Here is a 21482-nt window from a genome sequence, read left to right as displayed (position 1 = left end):
TTTTATCTGCTTTATATTTCTAGATGGGCAGTTGGGTGGTGCAGTGGATATAACACTGGTCCTGGAGTCAAGAAGACTCATCTTTCTGAGTTCAAATCTAGCTTCAGATACTTACTAGCTATGTGACCCGGGGCAAGTCACTTCATCCTGTTTGCCTCAGTTTCCTCCTCTGTAAAATAAGCTGGAGAAGGAAACAGCAAACCACTCCAGTATCTTTGCCAAGAAAACCCCAAATGGGGTCACGAAGAGTTGGCTATGACCGAACAACAACAAAACAATGTATTTCTGAATAAGGAAACAAGACACCAGGAGGTTGTGATTTGTCCCAACCAGAGACAAATAAAGTAGAATTACCTTTTTGCTTTGGTCTGGAGAGCTAAAGGGTCCAGGGCAGTATTTCTCAGAGTGCCCTCCCTTCTCTGCTCTGACCCCTGGCTCTCTAGAATCTGCTCAAATCCCACCTTCTGGACAGGCCTTTCCTGTTATTCGCTGCCCCACCCCCCCTTCAAAATTACCTTCTATCTTTTACATGCACAGCTACTTGTAAATTCTCTACCCCCAAAAGAATGTGGGTTATACCTCTCTTTGTATCTCCATGCCTGGCACATAGTAAATGCTTAACAAGTTCTTGTTGACTGACTGGCAAGAGAAGAGGGAAGGTATATGGGTGGATGAGCTGGCTGCTTAGGGCTCAGAGGAGAGAGGTTTGTTTTCAGGTCTAGGCCTGAATCTTATGACTTCACTTTATCACAGTAAACATAGCAGGTGTTTATAAAATACTTCGTGACTTTGTAAGCCACTGCTGGGAAGAGACAAGTCCTGGAATTTGGGAGAGTCGCTGGCATACAATGGTAGTACCAAAGCCAGGTCAAATGAAGGTTATTCAAAGGATCTGGAGGTGTTTACCTGGACGGTGTGTGTGGTTGTGGGACTCCCTTGTGAATCAAGAATACTTCCCCCATCTCTCCCAGTTCCCAGATCAGCCCCATGGCCCGTTGTGCTACTCTTCACCCTCTTGCCCCCAGAGACTGTGGAATGAGAACATCAGCACTGAACGAGGTGTCTGTCCAGCTCCGTTTTCTTGATGCCCAGGCCCAGGGCAGTGAGCTGCCTTGCACAGGATCTTTAGCAAATCTTCCAGGCATCAGAAAAAAGAACTTGTGCTCCTGCATCCCAGGGGGGGATTCTAAGCCATCCGGCAGTACTTACTCCCAAGCCTCTGCCTGATGCAGCCCACAGCCAGAGGAAGCAGAGCAGACACTGATCGCCTTACTTCCGTTTTCAATGCTGGCTCATTTCTTTCTTGTTCTTCCCTATTATCTCCTCTCTGGGGAAAGCTCATTTTCCACTCCTGTACATGATACAAGACTGGCTGGCCCAATTCGGGCCAAACTTCTCCAGAAAAAGAATAGGAGAGAGATGAGGAGCCGACTCATGACTGTAGACAGGCTAGCAGAGGTGGGGATACTCACCCATAGCATATGGTGTCTCACCGCTAGATCTGAAAAGGACCTTCCAACTCCCAACTTTTGTGATCCTATAACTTTACAGCCTTTGCTCCCCACAACCCTTCAGAGGCCAGCACAAGGTGTGCCTTCTTCCAGGAGTCTTCCCTCATCTCTCTTTCCTCTTAAGACTTATTGTTCTGATCAGCTGCCTTATTTTGGCACTTAGGAAAAATTGTGATCAATTCCTATTCATTCTGGTTTACCTTGTCTCTGAAACTGCATCTTGAGCTCCCTTCATAGAAAGGCAAATTGACTCATTTGTTGATATTTGTCAAGTTTTGAAAAAAAAATTATAAATAAAATAAAGCACAAAACCATAGAAATAAACAAGTTAAATTTATGATAACTTAAAAATTAAATAAAAATGTATAATTGTTATAGGTAATAAATAATGATAATAATAATAATGCAGTTTGGCATAGTGGATGGCTGTACTAGACTTAGGATTGCTTGGAGGCTAGGAAGGTCTGGGCTCACATCCCATCTGTGACATTATTAGTTATGAAAGGAGCAAAAATCATTTAAATCCTCTCAGTCTCAATTTCCTCATCAGGGAAATAGGACTAATAATACCTGTGGTACCTGTCTCTTTTGCAGGGCAGTTGTGTGGCTTAAATTTGACTATATCCACAAAGTGCTTTGTAAGCTTCAAAACTCTGTACAGGGTGTCCCAAAAGTCTTTGTGTAGTTTTAAGCCTTGCTAGTTTAAAACTGCAGGGAGACTTTTGGAACAACCCGAGTGAAGGCCAAGCTGACCCAAAGCACCGTACTATGCCCTAAAAGCTGCTCTATGAACATTTACTGATTGGTCCTCCAGTTTAAGGGAGCAAATACAACCACTAAGGTCCAAAAAGAAATCCTTCAACCTGCAACACAATGATAATAATTGTCATTGTCATTGTCGTTGTTGTTGTTGTCGTAGTCATAGTCGTAGTCATAGTAATATTCAGAGCATTTACAGAAGCACAACATTTTACACAGGGCACCTTCAAAACAGCACATGGAGGTGGCGCAAGTGTCATTTTTCCATTTTACATATTTGGGAAACTGAAGGTCAAGGAAGTTGAATGTGACAGGGATCTATGGCTAGCAATAATCATAGTTGATTTCACGTAGCACTTTCAGGTTTTCAAAATATTTTGTGCATCCTTTCAGTTGTTCCTCTTGGAGGACCTGGAAGGGGGTGAGGGTGGAGGGGAGGGACCCAACCCTTGTTTTGACTCAACATTAGCATTAGGGCAGGCTTATATAGTGCAAAGTTGACAAAACCATTTTTCTTTTCTTTTTGTTTTGTTTTTTTTGGTCAGGACAATGAGGGTTAAGTGACTTGCCCAGGGTCACACAGCTAGTAAGTGTCAAGTGTCTGAGGGTAGATTTGAACTCAGGTCCTCCTGAATCCAGGGCCAGTGCTTTATCCACTGCACCACCTAACTGCTCCCATAAAACCATTTTTCTTGCACTAACCCTGTCAATAGGTCAATTCAATAAACATTTATTAAACACCTACTATGTGCTAGACACTCCCTCCTTCCCACCCTGTGTTAAGAGCTGGGGAAATAACAAGAAAGGCAAAAAAAAATTGGAGAGGGGGGATCAATATGCAAACAACAATGTACAAATCTGTGTGTGTGTATAAATTTGAGATAATCACTGGAAGGAAGGTACTAAGAATTAAAGGAGGAATGGGAGAAGCTTCTTGCAGAAGATGGGACTTTAGCTGAGATTTGGAGGCACCAGGAGGAAGAGATTTCCAGGCATGGGACAGCCACTGGGAAACCATAGAGTGGGGAGATGGGACATCTTGCATGAGAGGCAGCATGGAGCTCAGTGTCACTGGATCACAGTCGGTCGAGAAGCATGAAATGTAAGAAGACTGGAAAGGTAAGAAGGGGCTGGGTTATAATGGGTTCTAAAGCCAGACACGGAGTTTTATTTCCCTGGAGATGACGTGGCACCACTAGAGTTTATTGACTAGGTGGGGTGATATGGTCAGACCTGCCCTTTAGGAAGAACATTTTGGTGGCTGAGTGAAAGACAGACTGGAATAGAAAGAGACCAATCAGAAGGCTAGGACAGTGGTATGAGGTAATGAAGGCAAGATAGAGGCTGGTGGTGGTGTCAAAGGAGAGAAGGAGATGTATACATGAAATGTTGAAAAGATAGAATCCACAGGACTTGGTAACGGATTGGAAATATGAAATAAGTGGTGTCATTATTATTATTATCCCCATTATACAGATGAGGGGAACAGGAAAGAAGAGATTTGCCCAGATTTACACAATTAGAAAGCATGAATCAGGATTAAAACCCCAAGTATCCAGAATCTAAGGTTCAGTGATCTTTACATTATGATATCAGGGGTGTCTTTGAAGTCTTATCTTTATCATTGATTCTTTCTCTGCATTTCATTGCTCTCTCCTCCCAGCTCCTTCTCTTTTTAAATTTGGCATCGGAGATCTCAACATCCTTCCCCAGGATGCATTCCTCCACTTCAGACTATTGTCTTAATCTGCAGGTGGGGTTGGGGGAGAGCCGTCTTTCCCCACCCCCTCCCCTCTCCTCCCTTCTTCAGTCCCCAAGAAGCAGCCAAGACTTCTCATTCTTCTGTCCTTGGCTGTTCTCTTCAGTTGCTTCTCATCTTAACTTTGCCAAAGCCCTGCCAACCTCCTCCTCCACACCTGATGGCAAACCTTCCTTGGTTCTCAGCCACACTCTTGATGTGACTCTTCTGGCTTCCAAATCAACTGTCTTTTTTTTTTTTTTTTCTCCTTCCTCATTAGTAGGAAACATCCACAGCGCCTGGATCTGCGATTTACCACCTGGTACTTTCTTTTCTCCACCTGGGTCGCCTCTTTCTGGCATCTCCTAAAGTATCACTGTCTGGATCATTCATGTGTCACTGATCTCAAGCCTTCTGTTGGTTACCTTTTCTTGTGTCTGTCTCATCTTTCCAAACAGACTATAAATGCCTTGGTGGAGGTGGGGTGGGGTGGGGTGGGAGAGAAAGTGGCAGAGATGGGCTTTTGTCATGGGATCATAGATTTTGAAATGGGAAGGGCCTCTATGGCTATCCAATCCAAAATTCTAATTTAAGAAAATGAGGGGGCAGCTAGGTGGTACAATGGATAAAGCACTGGCCTTGGATTCAGGAAGACCTGAGTTCAAATCCAGCCTTAGATACTTGCCATGTACTAGCTGTGTGACCTTGGGCAAGTCACTCAACCCTCATTGCCCCACAAAAATAAAAAAAAAACCACACACACAAAAAAAGAAAATGAGGAACAGAGAGGTTAAGTGATATGCCTAGGCTGACACAGCTAGTAAGTGTCTGAGTTTGGATTTGAACCTAGGTCTTCCTGATTCCAAGGTCAGCTTTCTAGCCATTGTAGCTAGGTGGCATAATGGATGGAATACCAGGCCTGGAGTCAGAAAGATCTGAGTTCAAAGCCTGCCTTAGACACTTACTAGTTGTGTGATGATAGACAAGTCATTTAATTTCCCTCACACTCCATCTCCTCATCTATAAAATGGGAATAATAACAGTGCCCACATCATAGGGCTGCTGTTGAGATAACATGTGTAAAGTACTTTGTAAACCTTTAAGAGCTAAATAAATATTGTTGTTCATTTATTATTATTGTTATATCAGTGATTCTTATAGATTAAGGTTAAGGGCCTCAGGGCCCCTTTCCATTTAAAAAAATTGAATACCCTAGTTTTCATTTATATGGGTTAAATCTATTAATATTTATTATATTAGACATTAAAATAATAGTTTTATTGGAAAATAGCTATTTTAATTAAAACATGTTATATAATATGTTTCTTTGGAAAGAAATTCATAAAACATTTGATTAATAATATTTTTTAATTTTTAAAAAATAAACACATTACATATTAATATAAATAACATGTTTTAATGAAAATAGTTATTTTCCAATGCAAAAAAAATGGTGAGAAGAGTGGCATTGTTTTATATATTTTTGTAAATCTGTTTTATTTAATAGAAGACAGCTAGATTCTCCTGTCTTCTTCTTCATCCATTCACTGGGTTACAATACGTTTATATGAATTATTTGCGCCTGACTCACGGCAGAGCATTCTGAGCTTGCAACTGGTCTGATCAGCCACAGTTGGACACACACTATACATCAACCCCATTTTGGTCCTCTTCGAATACCAACAACCAACTACAATATATTATTCTGAACGGAGTATAGGAGGAAAATTCTCACCTAGATGTGTAGTTGGAAAAGGGAGGCATATTTTAATATAAAAATAACTTATCATTATTATGTAAAGACTTTTGACTTCATGGATTCTGTGAAAGAGTCTTGGGATGCCCAGGGATTCTCAGACAATATTTTGAGAACCTCTGTATCCATCAGTCACATGACACAATGCCCTAGAGATCTGAGATGCCATCCATAGATTGGCTAATTTGATTTCACCCAAGTACAGCTGAGTTCATCCTTCAATAATAATGCCTCTTCATGAAGGTGAAGATCTATTAAGAGTTTCGGGAAACCTGGACCTATTTCTCATACAAAGGCGTGAACTCAGGCTACCCTTCTTGAAAACATCTTTTTGTACCAGCGTAAGTTTCAGATGAATAGTGGTAGATAGACTTTCGTTTTTTTGTTTTTGTTTTTATTTTTATTTTTTATTTTTTTGTAGGGCAATGAGGGTTAAGTGACTTGCACCCCCCTTTTTTGTGAGGCAATTGGGGTTAAGTGACTTGCCCAGGGTCACACAGCTAGTAAGTGTTAAGTGTCTGAGGCTGGATTTGAACTCAGGTCCTCCTGAATCCAAGGCCAGTGCTTTATCCACTGTGCCACCTAGCTGCCCCCCCATAGATAGACTTTCTATCTAGATGTAGTGGTCTTGCTGTATGACCCTAGGCAAATGATTTAATCTGTAAAATGAGATAGTTTGACTCTAAGATTTCTTACAGCTCTAAACCTCTGACATTATGAAGACTGTGGTTGGTGGGTTAGATTCTGTGAGTTAAACACATAGTTCCTGCCCTGAGAGAGCTTGTAGTCCAACTGGGGGAGCAGAATGACTTTTTAGATTTGGACAAAAGCATAAACATCTAACGATAACTCTTCATCGCTGAAGAATATGGGTAGTAAGTACATCAATGGAGAAAATTTGGCTCAATATTTAAAAAAATAAATGTTGGGGCAGCTAGATGGCGCAGTGGTTAAAGCACTGGCCCTGGATTGAGGAGTACCTGAGTTCAAATCTGGCCTCAGACACTTGACACTTACTAGCTGTGTGACCATAGGCAAGTCACTTAGCCCCCATTGCCTAAAAATAAATAAATAAATAAATGTAAAAAATTGTCTTTACATGAAATTGGAAAAAATAAAATACTTTTTAAAAATAAAAAAGTTGAAAGATATAACCTATATCAAATTGCTTATTATCTTAGGGAGGGGAGAAGGAGGGAGAAAATTTGGAGCTCAATTTAAAAAAAAATGAATGTTAAAAAATGTATATCGGTGGGACAGTGTTGGGGGTTGGGTGGAGGGGCTGGAAGGCTTGACTGGACTCTTTTTTGGTGGGGTGGGGCAATGAGGGTTAAGTGACTTGCCCGGGGTCACACAGCTAGTAAGTGTCAAATGTCTGAATCCGCATTTGAACTCAGTTCCTCTTGAATCCAGGGCCGGTGCTTTATCTTCTGCACCACCTAGCTGCCCCTGCATTCTGCTTATTTTGAAAAGTGTCATGATTCCCATTCACCAAACTGATTCTTATCCGGTTCCAAAGTCTTTTCTCTTCCTTTTGCTGATCTTTCAAAAGTTGGATTATGTGAATAGACTTCATATAATGATAATTACAGAGGAAGAAACTGAGGCTGAGAGCATTGAATTGACTTGCCTATGTTCATAATTAGCATTTTCTTTTGTCCTGACTTCTCTATCCACTGAACCTCCAACCATACTGCCTCCTGTTGCTAGGTAGAAAAGCTGAGATCTATTCCCAGGTTCCCTGACTCCCAGTCATTCCACTCAATGAAATTCAGTAAACATTTATTATAGATATAGCATATGCCTAGTACATTCCTAGACACTGGGAGAGGTACAAAGGTGAATAAGATATGGGCATTAAGCTCAAGGAGTCTATAACCCAATAGGGGTGATAACTCATTTATGTATGACACTTTCAGGATTACAAAATGCTTACCCAACAATGTAGGTAGGTAAATAGTGCAGATATAATTACCATTTTATAGATAACGGATTATATATAATGATATATAATTTCTATTTAATTATATATAATTTTACAGATAAAGAAACTGAGACTCAGATGAAATAACTAGGTGTATGACCCAGGGCAAATCGAATGTCAGAGCCTGGATTTGAACTCAGCTTTCCTGACTCTTTTTTTCCATCACCACAAACTAGCACATACAAAAATAATTATGGTACAAAATGAACTCTAGGAGAGGTAGGAAAAAAATCTAATGGGGGTCTATGCTTCAGACCCCTTAAGACAGCATCTCTCTGCTTTGAAGACCCTAGGGAGCTGTTTCCAAGGGAATCATGATGGTATTTAAAGTAATTGCCTTAGAGAGACAGACTATGGGGAATTCTATAACAGGTTCTGGTTGGCTAACCATATTTTGAAGAGTAGGCTATCTGATTGTCTGTGGAGGCAGTCAAAAAGTCATAGGGGCAGGGAGATCAGCCAACATGGCAGAGAAGAAGGAAGTACACTTTTTTATGTGAGGAACAAAAAGTAGGCCAGTATGCCTGGACTGCAGAGTAAGAGGGGGTGGGGCAAGTAATAGAGAAGACTGGAAAAATATGAAGAAACCAGGTTGTACAGAGCTTTAAATTCCAAATAGAGGAACTTAGGTAGATGGATGGATTGATGGATGGATGGATGGATGGATGGATAGATGATAGATAGATAGATAGATAGATAGATAGATAGATAGATAGATAGATAGATAGATAGAGAATGCTAGAAGTAATGAGAGAGCTACTGGAGTTTGGTGAATAGTGAGGTGACATGGTCAGACATGTGCTATAGAAAGTCCCTTTGGCAAGGGAGTGGAAGATAAATTGGAATGTGGAGAGACTTTAAGCAGGGAGACATATAGAAGCTATTGCAATAGTCCAGGGGAAAGGAAACAAGGATCTGAACTGGAGTGGTGGCTATGCTAGTGGAGACAGGGAAACACATATGCAAAAGATGGCATGGAGGTAGGAATGACAAGATTTGCCAACTGGTTGGTTATTTGTGGGTGAGTGACTGTGAGGAGTTGAGGATGACACCAAGGTTTTGAATCTGAATGACTGGGAGGATGGTGGTACCTTCAACAGTGACAAAGGATCTCTTTCGGGTGGTGAATGGTAGATTTAAAATATTTCTTCTTTACCCTCTTATTCTGAAACTTTAGGACAATTTTTCCTTAATAATTTCTTATAATATTCTATCTAGATTAATTTTTTAATCCTAACTTTTAGGTAGTCTGACAATTCTGGTAAGTGGAAGGGTAGCGGGGAGAAGATAAGGTAATGTGGTGAATAAAAACTTATGGGGGGCAGCTAGGTGGCTCAGTGGATAGAGCAACTGGAGGCCCTGGAGTCAGGAGTGCCTGAGTTCAAATCTGACCTCAGACACTTGACCCTTACTAGCCATGTGACCCTGGGCAAGTCACTTAATCCCAATTGCCTCACCAAAAAAACCAAAACCAAAAACAAAACTTATGGGGTCACCCTATTACTGTCCCAAGTTTAGGGAAAATTAGCTGGGGTTTATCATATATTTGTTACTTAGAAATTAAAGGCTACTGCACCAATTTTGGACATTAAGCATTTATTAAAGTATATCAAATATTAGTAAAGAGATAGAGCACATGGCTCAGAAAGTTAAGAAGCCCTACATACCTAGGATAGAGGGGAAAGAGAGAGCAGCTTAGGAGAGGAAAAAGCATCCCAAGAGAGCAAGAGACCTCTCTCCAGGGTTTTTAATCTGTTTCAGGTAGAGGTGGGTCACTCCACCTTCATCCAAGCTAATTGGCTGGTAACATTTAAGTCCATTGATTGACATGACTTGAGGGTGGTCTTAAATTAGTTAACTTCCTTTAGTTAGTTAGGAAGTTCGATCTACATTTCCTTTGAAATTCTCCTGACTGTGGGCTGGCCCTGCAAAACCAGTCAGAGTCCCCATGTGTTTGTGTGTGGTCTCTGAGTCCCCAAAACACCCTATTATTTCACAAGTGTTCTTTTTATCAGTTCTTTCTATGGGGGTACATAGTACATTAGTTCCTTGGGATTGTCTTGGATCATTGCATTGCTGAGAGTAGTTAAGTCATTCACATTTGCTCATTGAACAATACTGCTGTCACTACACACAATGTCCTCTCAGCTCTGCTCACTTCACTATACATCAATGTTCATTAGTCTTTCCAGGTTTTTCTGGGATTGTCCTGTTTGTCATTTCCTATAGCACAAGACCTTTCCACCACAATCATATAGCACAGCTTTTTCCATCATTCCTCAATTGATGGACATTCCCTTAATTCTCAATTCTTAGCCTCCACAAAGAGTTGCTATAAATATTTTTTGTGCAATTTTCCCCCTTTTCTCTTTTTCATAATTACAATTGTTAACTGTTTCCCTTCCATCCTATTCCCTTCCCGATGATATTTATTCTATTATCCATCTTCTTTCATCCTATCACTCTTCAAAAGGATTTGCTTCTGTCTGTCCCCTCCCCCTCTCTGCCCTTCCTTCTTTTGCCCCTCTCTCTTCCCTTCCCCTCCTATTTTCCTGCAGGGTTAGAGAGATTACTCCACCCAATTGAGTGTGTACATTATTCCTTCCTTGAGTCAGTTCTAATGAGATTGAGGTCTTTGAGCCAATTCTGATGAGTGTTAGGCTCATTTACTGCCCAGATTGAATAGATTACTCCACCCAGTTGGGCGTGTGTGTTAGTCTCTTCTTGAGCCAACTCTGATGAGTCTTTGAGCCTTTTCTGATGAGTGTAAAATTCATTTACTGCCCTGCTCCTCTTCCATCTCTTCCCCCACTCCATAAGCCTTTTCCTGTTTCTTTCATGTAGGATTTCAGCTCTGCCCTTCCCCCTCCCCCAGTGCATTCCCCTCACCTCTCAATTTAACCCTAAGGATATCATCATGGGGCAGCTAGGTGACACAGTAGACAAAGCACCACCCCTGGACCCAGGGGGATCCCACCCCAAACCTCCAGAGCCTCTGAATCAGCTGAAGCACCAGTGTCATCTGGAACTAAGCTCAAAGTCTGGTGGGAGGGCTGAGCCCTGGGCAGGGGGGAGACTACAGGTGCTGGTGCTGAGGCAGAACTTGGGTTTTTCATCCCTGCTGAGAACCAGGAGGTAGGTTTGAGTAGCAGTGGCCCAGGTGGGGGAGGGGCACAAGCTCATCAGAGCTGACAATCACAACACACAAAGCTGGTTGATTAGCAAGTTGGTCTGGGGTCATCTAAGGACCAGGGAACAGGCCGGTGAGGGAAGAACCTGATCTTCCTTAATTCATACCACCTGGGACTTCTGAAGCTTGGGATAGTGCAGCCTGGAAACAGTGCCCCACTTTAAGGAGCTAAAAGTCAAGTAAAAGAAAGGCAAGATGAGCAGACAGAGAAAGGTGAGGACCATAGAAAATTTCTTCAGTAACAAGGAAGACCGAGGTGCACCCTCAGAGGAAGATGTTAACATCAGGGCCCCTATATCTAAAGCTTCCAAGAAAAATATGAATTGGTCTTAGGCCGTAGAGGTGCACAAAAATGACTTTGAAGATAAAGTTAGTGAGGTAGAGGAAAAAATGGAAAGAGAAATGAGGGTGATGCAGGAAAGACATGAGAAAAAAGTCAACAGTTTGAAAAGCCAATTGGAAAAGCTCTCTGATGAAAATAATTGCCTAAGAATGAGGATTGAACAAATGGAAGCCAGTGACTTTATGAGAAACCAAGACACAATAAAGCAAATCCAAATGAATAAAAAAAAAAATAGAGGGCAATGTGAAATATCTTCTGGAAAAACTGCTGACCTGGAAAATAGGTCCAGGAGAGATAATTTGAAAATTATTGGTCTACCTGAAAACCATGATCAAGGAAAGAGCTTAGACATCATCTTCCAAGATATTCTCAGGGAAAATTGCCCTGAAATTCTAGAAGAAGCTAAAATAGAAATTGAAAGTGAAAGTCAGTGGGACTTTAATGAAAAAGAAGACCTTCAGATATTTGTGATGAAAAGACCTGAACTGAATGGCAAATTTGACTTTCAAATACAAGACCTGAGAGAACTATAAAAAATTGGAGTTGGGGGACATACCTGGGATCATACAGTGGGTGACTGTCTTGTGTCAAAACACTCTATTATTAATGATTTTCTCACAGTAAGATAGGGTAAAAAGAGAGATTAAGAAAATAGTGAGTAAAAATAAGATGGAAGGAAATTCACAAATAGTAATCATAACTTTTAATGTGAATGGAATGTTTTTAGCAGCTCTTTGTGGTGACAAAAAACTGGGCATCTCAGGGATCCCCATTAACTGGGGAATGGCTGAACAAGTTGTGGTGTATGGTTGTGATGAATACTACTGTGCTATAAGAAATAATGAGCTCGAGGGCGGCTAGGTGGCACAGTGGATAAAGCACTGGCCTTGGATTCAGGAGGACCTGAGTTCAAATCCAGCCTCAGACATTTGACACTTACTAGCTGTGTGACCCTGGGCAAGTCACTTAACCCTCATTGCCCCTAAAAAAAAAATTTAAAAAAGTCAAAAAGAATGTGGATTGAGAAAAGGCCTTTGGATCTGGCAATTAAGAGACAATTAGCAACTTGGAATATAGAGCAATTTCAGTGGAATGATGAGGTCAGAAGTCAGATTGCAGAGAGTTTAGTTTCTCCTTTTCTCTCTCTGTCTCTGTCTCAGTTTCTGTCTCTGTCTATCCATTTGTCTGTACACCTGTCCATCTGTCCGTCCATTCGTCCATCTGTCTGTCTCATTCCCGCCCCGCCCCCTCACCCTCCTTCTCTCTTTCTCTAGGAGGGGTTTTCACTTCACTCAGCATCAGTTCATGTAAGTCTTTCCAGATTTTTCTGTAATATTTCATTACATCGATATATTACAAACCAAGTATCATTCATAAGAAAAGTTAGCAGTTTCCTTCGGTTGAAATTGAAGCAAAATGGGGTTAAGTGACATTACTACCACACATCCTTGAGTATGGGCCCAAGGATGCCAAAGATACCAAATACCATGGGCTGGTTGGAGTCCTTTCTAAATGCTTCCCTCCTTCCTCCCGGCTCAAATATTTGATTGCTTGAAGTAGCTGAACATTTCTCACTCACCCTATCTTAAGCCTACTTAAACTCCCCAAACCAGAGGCTAAGGAAGGTTTGGACCATATGAATGCTGCCTGTTGTTGTTGTTATTATTATTATTAGTGGTAGCAGTAGTAGTAAGTCATTAAAAGACAGAACACAGGGGCAGCTAGGTGGCGAAGTGGATAAAGCACCAGCCCCGGATTCAGGAGGACCTGAGTTCAAATCCAACCTCAGGTACTTGACACTTACTAGCTGTATGATCTTGGGCAAGTCACTTAACCTTCATGGTCCCCCCCCCCCCCCCCCCCCCCCCCCCCCCCCCCCCCCCCCCGTCAAAGACAGAACATGAAGTCAGAGCCCTGGTACATGCTGTTGCAGACCTCTCTCCAAAGTCACTAGTGACTCCACCTTCCATCCTGTCGCCTAGGATAGCATAAGGGATTTTGTCAGATGCCTTTCCTCCATTATCCTGGACTCCAACCTGCCCAGTTGTAACTATGACCCTGTGACACTCTTCCTTGTGTCTACGTGCCAGTCAAACTAGACTAGGAGATCACATCCTCCATCCCTCTCTTCTCCAGGCTGAACATCTATAGTTCCTTTGAGCAACCCTGAGTCCATATCCCACCTCTGACACTTATTATGTGTGTGATCTTTAGCAAGTCACTTGCTCTTTCTTCCCATCTATAAAATGAGGGGATTGGGTTAAATGAACTCTGAGACCCCTTTCAGCTCCAGCCTATGATTCTATGATCTATGACACACATTCTCGTGATTCTGGTTGTCTTCCTCTGGACGCACTCTGATTTGTAAAGGGTCCTCTAGAACAGAGCATATTACTCCGGCTATGCCCCCAACGCCATGCATTTTCACTACCTGTCTCTCCCTCCTCATCTCTTCCTTCCCCCTTGTCTTTGCCTCCTACTTTCCCTGGATTCCCTCAGGTCCCAGCTAAAATCCTACTTTTTACAAAAAAGGCCTTTCCCAGTCCTCCATAATCTTAGTGCTTTCCCTTTGAGATCACTCCTAGTTTATCTTAGACATAGCTTGTTTATATATAGTTATTTGGAGCAGTTAGGTGGCACAGCAGACTGGGCCTGGAGTCAGGAAGAACTGAGTTCAAATCCAACCTCAGACACCTACCAGCTATGTGACTCTGGGCAAGTCACTTGATCCTGTTTGCCTCAGTTTCCTCATCTGTCAAATGAGCTGGAGAAGAAAATGGCAAACTACTCCAGTATCTTTGCCAGGAAAACCCCAAATGGAGCCACCGAGTCAGACACAACTGAAAAACAAACAGCAAACCTCCTTGCAAATCCAGTACTTCCCCCACTGTACCATGCTGCTTCCCCCTGGATCATAATGATTTTCAGTTCATCTTTTTCCCCTTTCAATTTTAAACTCCCTGGGATCTGGGCTTATGTGACATCAATCCTTATGCCCAGCACCCAGCGCCTTGCACTTATTTACTGAATAAATGACTAAATGAATGGAAAGGAGGAAGAAGGAAGCATGTGGCTGTCCATAGAGAGGGCATTTTGGAGCAGCTACTTCCCATCCCCCATCACTGGAAAGAAGATGAATGAACCAGACTCAGCATTCATCTGCCGGCAGCTCCCCTTAAGTGAGAAACACTTTCATTGATAAAAAGAAAATCGAGTTGGAATGCAGTCAGTCACAAACCCCTCAATCAGTCCTCTGTATGAGGGGGTGAAGGAGAAACACAGCCCTCAGCTAAAAATCCGCACCCCTCCCCCTCACTCCCCAGGTTTCGTTGACCCAGGGCTCACAGCGTTTGGAGAAGCTTTCACTGGGGAGAGGAAGAAGGCAGCAGAGAGTGCAGGAAGCCAATGGGAAAAGAAGGAAAGGCATATACAAGGAAAGAATGTTGGAGTGGGGTGGGGAGAGAAATGTTTGTAAAGCGGAGAGGGCAGGTGGGGGAGGAGATGAGGGTACTGCAAACCTTGCCATCATCTCCCCCCTCTCCCCTCCAGGAAGCCTGGGCAGGAAGTCAGAAAGGTTTCTAAGAGAGGGAGGCTCCCTTGATTTCTGGCATGTTCCCTGGGGGTGCTGGAGCATACAGAAACAAGATGATTCAATTCCCAGCCCCTCTCAGTGGAAACCCTTTCCAAACTGGTGCTGGGGAGAAAGAAACAAGATGCCTTCTTCCTCCCTTAATGGCTAAACCGTGATTAAAAAAAAAAAAATAGGTAAAATCCTGTACTGAGGAGGGAGGGAGAAAGGGTTCTGTGGAGGAGGTGGGGAGAAAACCACACAGAGAAGGGAGGAGAGAGAGTTTGAGGAGAAGAGGATGTGACAGGTAGGAAGCCTCGGGAGGAGAGGGAGATGGAGAGGCAGAGATGAGATTAATCCGTGTCACGGAAGAGTGAGCAAGATACAAACAAGGGCTCCCAGAAAGGCAGGAGGGGGCCGGGGAAGGCGGTGCTGATGGACAGCAGAGGGGGGCTGGAGAAAATGGAGAGGAAAAGGACAAGGACAAAATGCGGCTTGGGTGCCTGCTGGGGCCAGGGGGGGCAGGCAGAGAGGAAGTTGGAAGTTCCGATTTAATTGGGTAGCTCCTGGCCTCGGGCCACTGGTGACCACTTCATGCCTGTGCTTGAGATGTAGCTTAATTGGACTGAAACCCTGTTTTGAGGGGTTTCTTCTGAATGACCACAAATGGTCAGCTCAGTCAAGCCTGTACTCTAGTGTCTGGACACGGAGCAGGCCTCTTATTTATTCTGTCCAGCTGTCCAACTCTTGCTGTCTCAGTGGAACCCTGTGAAAGCTGTGGTCTCATTGTTGCATGGGGTCACAGACAACTCCAGAGTCCTCTGTAGGGGCACGGTAAGAGGGCTGGAGAGGGTCTGCCTTAAGTGTAGGCATATCGATTAGGTGTCTACATGCTCTAATAGCAGGGCCTCCAATATGACACCTGCCAAAACATAGACCACCCTGCCCAGGTGCCAGTGAGGCCTGAAATTCCACCATTATCTAGTCATTCCTTTTGGTTCAGTATTTCTCTCTTCAAGCATCCCTCTTTTAAAAGGTTTGTGCCCTTGAGAATTGATTTGCTAACACCATAGGTAAGTGTTAATTTCTCATAGTGTGGTCGAGATGGAAGGGACCTTGGTGATCTAGTCTAACTATGTTGTAGATGGGAAAACCTAGTTACGGGGCCCAGGTAACATGAAGACCATTGGGTGCTTGGGACAGATGTGCAGGGATGACAGGAGAAAAAGCCTAGAGAAAGGGGAAGTGGGAGGCACCAGAGGCAAATTTGGCCAGCTTCATAATTTGAACAGGACGGTTGCTCCAATGACCTACCACTGACTTGCTGGGACCACTAGGGGGCGACACAGTACACAGAGAGCTGGGTCTGGAGTCAGGATGAGCTGAGTTCAAATCCTTGCAAGCTGTGTCACCCTGGGCAAGTCACTTAACTGCCATCTGCCTCAGTTTCCTCATCTGTAAAGTGGTGATAACAATGGCACCTACCTCCCAGGGTTACTGTGGGGATCAAATGAGATAATAATTGTAAAAGCACCCAGCCTGTCACCAAAAACAAAAACAAAAACACCCAGCCCAGTGGCTGGTACATAGTAGGTGGTATTGTTTGATCGTTGTGCTTGAAGAGCTAGTAAGTGCTATTTAATGTTGGCTACTATTACGACTGCTACTACTGTGGGACTTCGGGCAAATCACTTAAACTTTGACTTCAGGTTTATCTTCTGTAAGGATAAATTTGAGAATAATAACACCCAAACCGATTATCTCACAATCATTCTCCTAAGGGTTAAATTGGAGGCTTACTATGAAAGCAATTGGAAAAAATTTCAAGAATTCTATTGCCGGTCTGCCCATAAAAGTGGCCTTGACTTGGCCCGATCTATGTTTTGGGTCCCACTGTGTCATGGAGTCTAAAACTCCCATCAGAGATGCATTCCTTTGGGATAATATTGAGGAAGAGGGAGGTGGCATACGGAGTTACTAAAATCTTAGTATGAACGAATGTTTCCGACCCCCTGTCTGAGAAGGGGCAGCATAAGGACCCAGACACCTAGGGCTTAGGATGATTCAGGTGGATTAAAAGCTCCAGAAATAGCCCCCCCCCCAATCCAGCCCATCTGGTGTATCTGGTGGCAAGGAAAAAGGAAATTCTTTGTGCAGGAGCGACTCAGGACCTCCATCATCAAAGCGATCCCCAGGCTGAGTGAGAGATGCCACCCCCGACTTGGGCTGCACCTTTCCCTGGCCCTTGTTTTCTGATGGAGGAGAGAGATTGCTATCTACTTTTTTAAAACCCAGAGCTAAAAACACACAACCAATGAAATCAACAAGCTCAGATACTGTGAGTCAGCCTGCTATCAGCAGAGGGCAGCTAGGAGTCACAGTGGAGAGAGTGCTGGACCTGGAATCAGGAAGATTTAAATGAAAATTTGACCTCAGACGCGTATTAGCTGTGTGACCCTGGGCAAGTCACTTAACCCTGTTTGCCTCAATTTCCTCCTCTGTAAAATGAGCTGGAGAAGAAAATGGCAAACCACTCCAGTATCTCTTCCAAGAAAACCACAGATGGGTCACAAAGAATCAGACTGAATTTACTGAATAACAACAACAACACTATCAATAGAAGCACCAAGGTTATTATTACTTGTCTCAAGACATTTGCACATCAAGACTATAAGCTTCTTGAGGACAGGGACCTATTATATTTACCTTTGTATTTTTCTGGTGCCTAGCACTGTGTTAACAATGTGAAAAGCTACTTTAAAATATTTGCTGCTTTCCCTGTAAAGGTTCCACCACACTTCTACTCTGGGAGGGCTAAGACATGTATATGATCCAGAGCATGAAAAAAAATACAGAGCATAAAAATGAAACAAAATCTAAGAGATTTGAAATGATTCTATGGGCATCTATAGACACAGCCTGAGGAGATGGGTATATTGACCCTAACATAATGAGATCCACATTGTGGTCCCTTTGGATCTTCTTTAGTATGGACATAACAGTCATGTTGTTGTGTTGTTCAGTTGTGTCTGACTTTTTGTGATCCTATTATGGGGGTTTCTTGGCAGAGACACTGCAGTGGTTTGCAATTTCCTTCTCCAGTGGATTAAGGCAAAGAGAGGTTAAGTGACTTGTCCAGGGTCACTCGGCTAGTAAGTGTCTGAGTCTGAATTTGAACTTAGGTCTTCCTGACTTCAGGCCCAGCATTCTGTGCACTGAGCCGCCTAGCTGCCTAACATCTATTTAGAATTGTCCTTTGCCACATGGTTGTAGCCATTAAGTGTATTGTCCTTTCGGTAGCAGCCTGGTTCTTTTACTCCCTGATACCCTTCCCTAAGTCTTTGCAGCCTGTGAGGGGCACATTGGGAAATCCTCTGTCACCAGCCACTTCTTCACCAATCAGGCCAGCTGTCCATCCACACCTCTGTGAACTGATCTCCATCATATGGAGATGTGTAACCATCCAGGTAAAGGAAACAGGTTGGTGCTTGGCAGCTGTTATTGGTTGAGTAAACAGAGAATGTTGCTTTGCTTTCCCCCTCTGGAGGCTGGATGACTTGCTTTGTTTGGAAAAGGATCAGAAAACTGCCCTGCACATTGGACAAGGGAGGCCAGGTGTCTGGGAACAGAGAAAATGGCAAACAAAGCCTAGAGAAAATTTTGAAAATGGAGGAGCATTTTGTTTCACAAAATAGACATATTTGTAAGGGAAGTCATTGAGTTACAGCTGGGGAAACTGAGAGCAGAAAGATTAAGTAACCTGCTTGAGGTCAGACAGCTGTTAAGGAGGAGTAGCAGGACAAGAACTTGGGTTTCCTGATGACTATGTTGCACCTTCTGTTTTGTTGTGCTTTGTCTCTCTTTGGTGAAGATATGCATTAGGAAAATAGACTAGAAAGAAAGTAGGGGACCAAGAAAAGAATCCTTTCTGCAGAGAGTGTAGAGGGAATGGTGTGAGCTGTCCCCAAAAATAGATTCTAGTGCCCCGAACAGAAGTCAGGACTTTTCTTCCTTCTGACCCTACCCCCTCTCCAGACATCTGTCTCAGCAGAAGTCACCACCATCCTTCCAAGCCACCCAGGGTCAGCCTTGACTCTTCACTGTCCATCCCTCAACCCTCATGTCTATTCACCTGCCAAGTCCTATTGATTCTGTTTCCATGGATCTCCTGAATCTTTCTTCTTTCAACTCACGCAACTGGCTGCCTCTCTAGGTCAGGACCTCATTATTTCTCTCCTGGACTATTGGAACAGAATTCTAATTTGTCTCTCTGCTCCTAGTGTCTCCTAGTCACAGATACCAAAATAATCTTCCTGGGGCATGGGTCTGATCATGTCACTTCCCTACTCAAAAGTCTCTGGGGACCCTAACACCCTGAAGAGGGCCTACCTGCTTCTTCACCTTGACTTCCGAGCCCTTTCTGATCTCAGAAACCACAGTCCTACTGAGGTTATAAGCTTTGCTGGCTTAAAAGTGGGAGAACTTTACTAAGTGGTAAAGTATTTTATGAGCACTTCAGGGTCACCTTCTATTTCACATTGCTCCCCTTCACAATTCCTCCCAGATTGGCCCTTTGCTATTCCATGACTCAGTGCCTCTTTGTGGCTTGTCTGACACCATTCCTGTAAGATATCCCCTCCTCAGCTCCAACTCTTATATTCCCTCTTTTCCTTCAAGGTCCACTCAGGTCCTACTTCCTTTGAGTAGTTTTTCTTACACGTCTTCTCTCCCAAACCCCAATTGTTGCTATTCTTTTCCTCCTCAAATTTCCTGAATTTTTTTGGTCTGTGTCCATGTTGTATTCTCTAATACATCACATGCTCCTTGAGGGCAGGGACTGTTTAACAGTTTTCCCACAGCACATAGTAGGTGCTTAATAAGAACTCACATTCACATAGTGCTTTAAGGTTGGCAAAACACTTTTTGTATATCATCTTGTTTTGAGCCTCACAGTCACCCTAGTAAGTGGGTTATTCCTATTTTATAGACAAGGTAACCGAGTTTCATAGGGGTTGTGACTAGCACAGGTTTCACAGAGCTAGGAAATATCTGATGTGGGATTCAAGTCCAGGTTTCCTGACTCCAACTCCAGGACTTTATTTATTATGCTAGGCTGTCTCCCTCTTTGTTGAATTGGGTTTTATGTTCTTGTGATTGCCTGACTTGTTAATAACCCATTCCTGCACTGACTTCAGTGCCCATGGCAAAGTAGTTAGTCTAGTACTGAGATAAATAGATCTTCAGTTACTCAGAGGAGGCAGGCAGAAGACTGGGGGTTATTTTCCCATTAGCCATATATCATACAAGAATCGCTGCAAACACTTAGTTGGCAAAAGAGCCTTAATGCTAGAGCCTTCTCTCTGTTGATTGTCTCCAATTTATGCCATTAAATCTTGCTTCCACGTTGTCTCCCCATTAGACTGTAAGCTCCTGCAGGACAGGGGCTATCTTTTTGCCTCTCTTTGTAACTCCAGAGCTTAACACAGTGACTGGCACGCAGTAAGTGCTTAATGAATGCTTATTGACTTGACAGGGAAGTCAGAGCTTATACATGCTTAGAATTTCAATACTGCAAGCACTCAGCCACATTTCAATAAGACATTCCCTACTTTCCCTCCTGGGTCATCCTCTTCTCTGCCTACTAAAGTCAGTTACTTCTGTTTCCACTCATTATCCTTCTAGTCATATGCTGATGGATGCCAGTGAATAACTCCTCACCCCATATAAGTTCATTTTGAGCAACACACATTTGGTTTGGTAGAGAGTACCGCATCTGAAATCAAAGAGTTTGGGTTTGAATTCCACTTCTACTATTTATTACAGGTGTAGCCTTGACCAAGTCACTTGACTTTTCAAGGCTTTGGGCTGAAAAATGAAGTGATAGGGTTGGATAAATGACCTCTAAAATCATCCCCTCCCCAAATTCTATGTAGTTCTTTAAGCTTTTCAATGAGCTTTCCTTACATCTATACTAGGAGCTCAACATTACACGTATTATGATCATTGTTTTGCAGAAAAAGAGATTGAGATTCAAAAAAATTAAGTGACTGACCCAAGGTCACACAGCTAATATGTGGAAGAGAGCCAAGAACCCAGGTCCTTTGGTTCCAGATCCAGTGCTTTTTTTCACCATAAAGGAGAACAATCTGGGACCAGTCAGGAATATTTCTCAGATGGACCAATGTTTCCCAATCTACCAGTTAGTACACAGTTATTAATTGTGGACTCAGGGACAACAAATCAATTATTTAAGAAAACAGATGTCAGCAGCATTCAGGACTAAACCCACAAACTACAGTTCTTGTAAAAATGATGTCATTGTCCCCATGCAGGGTTTTGACATCATCAGGTGCTAATAGTCCCCTCTGCCATGATTTCATAGAGTTACTTACCACAGAATAAAGGAAAACCATTGGACATCCCCCAAAAGAGAAAAAAAAACTATTTGTACAAAAATATTTATAGCAGCTCTTTTTTGGTGGCTGAGAATTGGAAATCAAAGGAATGTCCATTAGTTGAGGAATGGCTGAACTAGCTGTGGTATGTGATGGTGATGGAATATTATTGTGTTATAAGAAATGACAAGCAGGATGGCTTCAGAGAGGCCTGGAAAGACTTGTATGAACTGATGTA

The sequence above is a fragment of the Dromiciops gliroides genome, chromosome 4, assembly GCF_019393635.1.
Source record: "Dromiciops gliroides isolate mDroGli1 chromosome 4, mDroGli1.pri, whole genome shotgun sequence".
Lineage (NCBI taxonomy): Eukaryota > Metazoa > Chordata > Mammalia > Microbiotheria > Microbiotheriidae > Dromiciops > Dromiciops gliroides.
The sequence above is the reverse complement of the archived record's forward strand: the minus strand, read 5'-3'. Positions refer to the sequence as shown.